Source organism: Natator depressus, chromosome 23 (genome assembly GCF_965152275.1).
Source record: "Natator depressus isolate rNatDep1 chromosome 23, rNatDep2.hap1, whole genome shotgun sequence".
In the NCBI taxonomy this organism is placed as follows: Eukaryota; Metazoa; Chordata; order Testudines; family Cheloniidae; genus Natator; species Natator depressus.
The window spans coordinates 6,493,757-6,499,756 of NC_134256.1; the positions used below are offsets into that span (position 1 = coordinate 6,493,757).

General features: G+C 62.4%; 1 protein-coding gene across 1 annotated transcript in view; it reads right to left on the reverse strand.

Moving 5' to 3' along the window:
- The window catches only part of EXOC3L2 (exocyst complex component 3 like 2), a 28,392-nt gene extending 23,395 nt beyond the window's left edge, over window positions 1–4,997 (reverse strand). Inside the window, exon 1 of the mRNA XM_074937371.1 lies at window positions 4,860–4,997. The gene's annotated coding sequence lies outside the window, so the exon portion shown is untranslated. The remainder of the gene's footprint in view (window positions 1–4,859) is intronic.
- Between the last annotated feature and the right edge of the window lie 1,003 nt (window positions 4,998–6,000).

Sequence of the window (6,000 nt, forward strand, 5' to 3'; positions counted from 1 at the left end):
TTGGGTTACACACAGACAACTGCTTAGAGTCAAACAACGTACCAACGTTGTTCCAAACTGGATAGATTCTATCCCCATCTCTGTTGTTGAGAGGAGCTGGCTTTCCAGGATGATACAGTCAGTTCCTGTTGTTCCTTTATTCTTTTGATTTGGAGCTTAAGTCTGTCCATTTCTGCCTTAGCTTCTAGTTCCTGCAGTCGAATACATGCCATTCTTTGGTCACGTTCAAAACACCGGCGTTCTCTTTCAGCAGCTTCTCCTTCCAGATCAGCTATTTTTTGCTTTTGTTCAGGTTCTAGCTGCTGGTTTCTCACGGCGAGCATTTTCGCTGGGTCTGCTTCCTTATCACGGGCAATCAGGGTGACGAGATGTCCCGATTTTACAGGCACCGTCCCGATATTTGGGGCTTTTTCTTATATAGAGGCCTATTACCCCCCACCCTGTCCCGATTTTTCACACTCGCTATCTGGTCACCCAACTGGCAATTAATCGATTTTTCAGTTTCTGCTCTGGGGCCTTTTTCTTAAAAGACCGCGCTCTCTGTATGCACAATGGGCGGGGGGGGGGGGGGGGGAACGGCACTAGGATTGCCCAGGAAACTGTCAGTCAGGCTTCCCTAAATTGACTTTGCCTCCTCCACAGCCAGAGCTTCTCGTCCATCCGGCCACAGATCCTCCCCCCCCTCCCGCCCATGGTACCCCAGAACCTCAGGTGGAGTCACTGATGTCCTTGGCTCCCAAAATGAATCGCGTCTCAGCAGATCCACCATTGGCACGAGTTCAAACCTGCAAGTGACCCATGTCCCAGGCTGCAGGGGAAGAGGAAACCCCCCCCAGGGCCTCTGCCCATCTGACCTGGGGGGGAAATTCCTTCCTGACCCCACCTCTGGCGCTCAGACCCATCAGCTGGACAGCTGGGAAAGGATTCCCTGTAGTAGCTCAGAACCCTCCCCGTCTAGCGCCCCATGTCCAGCCATTGGGGATATTAGCTAAGAGCAGACAAGGCTGGGCCACATGCCATTGCAGGCTGCCTCATGGTCTTCTCCTCCTCCCCCCGCCCGCCCATCAGCCTCCTGGTCCCTTCAGCCGCCATCAGCCTCCTGGTCCCCTCCCGCATCAACCTCATGGTTCCCCTTCCCTCGCACTCACCTCTTTGTCCCCTCCCCTCAGCCTCATGGTCCCCACCTGTCCCATCAACCTCATGATCCCATTACCCCCCCACACCATCAACCTCATCGTCCTGTTCCACCCCTTACCCCCCACCAGCCTCTGGGTCTCCTCCTGGCATCAGCCTTCTGGTCCCCTCCCTTCCATTTCTGAGGATTGGGTTTGGCTTTGGCTTTGAAAAGACAGAGGTAAAAACAAAATCTTGTATGTGCATCTGTCCCCAGCCCCCGTCTTGTGGGTGGGTTCGAACCCTGGCCCTTCAGCACCATCACCCAGACTGCGGGCACTGGCATGTCAGGACTAGCTGTTATCTCTGAGGGGAGAAGTGCTGGGTACACAGGCGGGCCAGGGCACCCAACCCAGCTGTCTCTCTTCCTCACCCCCAAGGAGGGGGCTCCTGCCCTGTGTGGTGCTCCCAGGGGAGATGAGATGCTGGCAGAGGGGTAAGCCTGGGCCCAGGGTTTCCCAGTGCAGTGTCCGGTGGTGGTTTGAGCCCAGCCTGGGAACTGCCCACATTTCAGGAGCCCCCATCCTGTAGCTCAGGCCTGGGCTACGTGGGAAGTGTTTGCGGCAGGTGTGAATTTAAAGTGACCCACTCAGACGGTGCCATCCCTGGGGACGCTCTTCGCACCCATACAGCTCTTGTCAACAGTTGGTTTCAACGTGCTACCCAAAGTAGGTCGGTGTCATTATCCCCAGGTGGGGGAAACTGAGGCACCGAGGGGCAAAGTGACTTGCCCTGGGTAACACAGCAGGCCAGTGGCAGAGCCAGGAACAGGAATGAGTCTATCGACAAGGCTACGCTGAGGACACCGTCTCAGTGTATCCCTGCTCCACATGCAGTGTCTGTCCCAGTGCAACCACATGGGTTCAGGGCTGATTTTCACCAACTTAGTCGGGCACATCCTGACACTGGGACAAAGGGAGAACTCCCTCCCCGTCCAGCATGGCAACAACTCTGCCAGGCCCAGCGCATTATCCCAGTATAACTGCCCTCATCCTCACAGGGCTGGACGGCTTTCACTACACTGGGATGAGTTTCCGGTGTAGACAAGCCCTGAGCTCATGTCCCTGGGGAAGGGGGTTGAGCTAAACCAAACCCAGGTGCTCCTACCTCAGTGTCAGTGTGTGTGTGGGGCGGGGGTGGGGGGCGGGGAGGAGGGGACGGACTCCGCAAGGGCCATCCTAGGTCATTTCCCTGGCTAGGCAGGGCCTAGTTACACCTGTAGAACTGGTCAGACTCTCCCATGTAGACAAGGATCAGCCACATGGGAAGGGAATTTCTGGGAGACAAAGCAAAGGCCCAAGGGGTCCATTCAGCTGAACAGCAAAGATCTGCTGCAAACACTGGAGGGGGGAGAGCAGGTCACAAGAATTCTTTGTACTGGAGTGCGAGAGACAAACTAAGTATACTGACACTGCCCCGCCCCACACACACCTCTCTGCACCCCCAGCCCCCTTTCCACACCCCCCCAGCCCCCTTTCCACACCCTTCTCTCTGCACACGCACACCCCCACACCTCCAGCCCGCAGAGGTACACAGGCCAGACTCAGATTGGGAGCCAGAGCTGCCCCACCGGGAACGTGGATTCCTTCCAACCCCTTTCACAGATGCTCATCACCACCGGACCCAGCACAGAGGCAGCCTCCCCGTGCACCTCAAATGCACAACCGGGAGGCTGAGCCCCCCAACCCCACCCCCAAGGTCCGGGTGAACTTTCAGACAACAGCAGTTCCAATAACCCTAGTACGGGGCTTCTCAACCCTCGATCTCCAAGCTCCTCGCCCTGGCAGGAGCGCCCCCCTTTCGCCCAGGGCCAGATAGAGGCCCAGAGGGGGAGTTGCTTGCCCAGGGTTGGGGGGCTGGGCAAGGCCCAGTGGCAAAGAGAACCGGATTCCATGGGGGCTGATCCCCCCCCCTTACCCCCAGTTCTGCCAGGGCTGTTGGGGAGAGGCAGATGGGATGCCAGCCATGCCCAGGGCGGTGCCGGGCGAGCTCGGCCTGCTGGGGGAGGCTGACAAGCACTGGGCGACTGGGCCGGGGAACGCTGGGGGGGGCTGAGCTCTGCCTCCATTTCCAAGGGAGAAATGCCCCCCTTCCCCACTCTATAGGCAGCCAAGACAAAAGCGAAACTGCCGCTCCCTGGGAGCAAACACCCTGGGGGCCCCAGCCACCCAGGGGACAAAGGGCTTCTGCGAGCCGGTGCCGATCTGTTCTGAAGACAGCAGATTGATGCCCGAGCGCCAGGCCTGATCACAGGACTTTGCCCTGCTCTGCCCGCAGGCTCCGCAGTGGCCTTGGGCACCTGCCTCTGCCCGGGCCAAGAGCAGAGCCCAGCCCTGCAGGGGAGGAGTGGCGGGAGGAGGCTTCTCTGAGCACTGACTGCGCCAGGATCCAGCACAGGCTAATTTATGGTGTTGCCAACTGGCACAGCCTGGCCGCATGCCAAGCTACAGCCCAGCTGGCCACAGCTCTGCATCAGCCCAGCCTCGCTCCTGGCCCTCGCCTTCTGAAGCCACTTGCCCCGGGAAGAATCCCGGGCAGGAGAGCGGGCACTGGTGTACGTGGCCGTGCGAGGGGAAGGCACCAATGGACCCGACTCCTTTGTGCTTGGCACTGGCCTGCTAAGCCCTGCACCGGGGGGGGGGGTGGAGGGCACAGGCATGGAGATAAAACTGCATCCAGCTAATCCCGGACTTCCCACCCCCAAACCCCTCCCCCAGGGAGCTGGTCCCATCAGGGTCAGCAACAAACCTCTGAACTCAGGAGGAGACACCTGGAGCTTCCGACAGCTCAGCCCCCTATGCCCCTGGGGCTGCCAGGCCAGCCCAGAGCCCCTGAACCCCTCCCCCGCCTCCCCAGCCTCCCAGCCAGCACACAGCCCGCTGAACACCCCCTCACCCTCAGACCAGCACACAGCCCCCCTGAACTCCCTCCAACACCCCCCCAGCCCAGCACACAGCCCTCTGAACACCCCCTCACCCTCAGACCAGCACACAGCCCCCCTGAACTCCCTCCAACACCCCCCCAGCCCAGCACACAGCCCTCTGAACACCCCCTCACCCTCAGACCAGCACACAGCCCCCCTGAACTCCCTCCCGCACCCCCCAGCCAGCACACAGCCCTTCTCACCCCAGACCAAAAGAGAGCCCCCCCCACAGCTCCAGGCCAGCACAGAGCCCCCCCCATCCTCCTCTCCCCTAGTCCTGCACACAGCCCCCCTGAGCCCCCCTCCCGTACCCCTCAGGCCAGGACACAGCCCCCCTGAACTCCCCTCCCGCACCCCCAGCCAGCACACAGCCCCCCTGAACCCCTCTCCCGCCCCCCTTCAGTCAGCACACAGCCCCCCCTGAACCCCTCTCCCGCCCCCCTTCAGTCAGCACACAGCCCCCCCTGAACCCCTCTCAACCCCGACCAAAACAGAGCCCACACACACAGGTCCAGGCCGGCACAGAGCCCCCCTGATCCCCCCCAGGCCGGCACAGAGCCCCCGCCGCCAACGCCCCCCGGGGAGCCCCCAGCCCCTGACACCGTGACCCCAGGCTGCAGCAGCGGCACGGGGTGGGGGGCTCCCGGGCACCCCGAGCGGCTGCAACCCCCCCGGCCCGGCCCCTCGGGAGCCCAGCGCGGGTGTGGCCCTGCGACGGTCCCCGATGCCCCAACCCTCGCCCCGAGCAGTGGGGAGCCGGTACCTGGGTCTGCATCGCGCCTCTGAGAGCGGCCCCTACGGCCGGGGCCCCCCGCGTGCGGCTCGGCAGGTGGCCGGTCGCCACCGTCCCTTTGACCGCTGGGGCTGGGCGAGCAGCTCCGGGAACTCCCGGGCAGCGAGCCGGCCCCGCCCTCCCTTGGGGCAGGACAGGGGCGGGGAGCAGCCGGCGCTGAGCCGCCTGGGGCTATGGGGCAGGGAGCCACCCCCACGGAGCCGCCTGGGGCTAGGGGGCAGGGTGCTGTGGGCACTGAGCCGTCTGGGCTATGGGGCAGGATGGGGGGGGGGGGGAAGTAGCCCTCACTAAGCCACCTGGGTTATGGGGCAGGACAGGGGCAGAGAGCAGCCAGCACTGAGCCACCTGGGCTATGGGGCAGGTAGCAGCCCGCACTGAGCCATGCCGGGCTATGGGGCAGGAAGGGTGTGGAGCTGCCCTCACTGAGCCATGCCAGGCTGTGGGGCAGGATGGGTGCAGAGCTGCCCGTACTGAACCATGTCGGGCTATGGGGCAGGATGGGTGAGGAGCTACCTGAGTTATGGGGCTCCCGCATAATGGTGTGAGCATGCACACAAACACACACATATGCATGGACACAGTTTTATGCTCATGTGGACATGCCCAGGGCACAAGCCCAAACATGCCACACGCTCATGTACGCACATCTGCACCCAGACATGCCCCCCCCGGTCAGGGGTCGGTTGCAGCTGCTGCGAGTCCCTGGGTGCTCCCAACCCCCCACCCTCAGCCAAGCTGTCTCCAGCTGCTCTCACCTCCCCCCTTGTGTGGGTGTTTGTTGGTGGGGGGGCGGGGAGCGTAGGGCCCATCGCTGGTACCTGAGTCCTGCAAATGGGAATGCCCTACATGCCCTGGAGGGGAGAACCCTCACTGACCCCAGCACAGCCCCCAGCCGGGCCAGACTCAGCTGCCCCCAGATCCAAAGGGGCCCTCAATTTGGGGTGCAGGTGACTGGGACCTTGGCTGATTTCCAGTGGGGCCGCGCTGCAGAGTCATCTCCCCACATTCGGGTGCCCACATCCGGAGAGCGTCCCAGGGACAGGCTGGACGAGGCCTGAATTCCTCACAGGGGAGGGTCGGAGCCAGAGTCTGAGCCCTGGGTGTGCACACA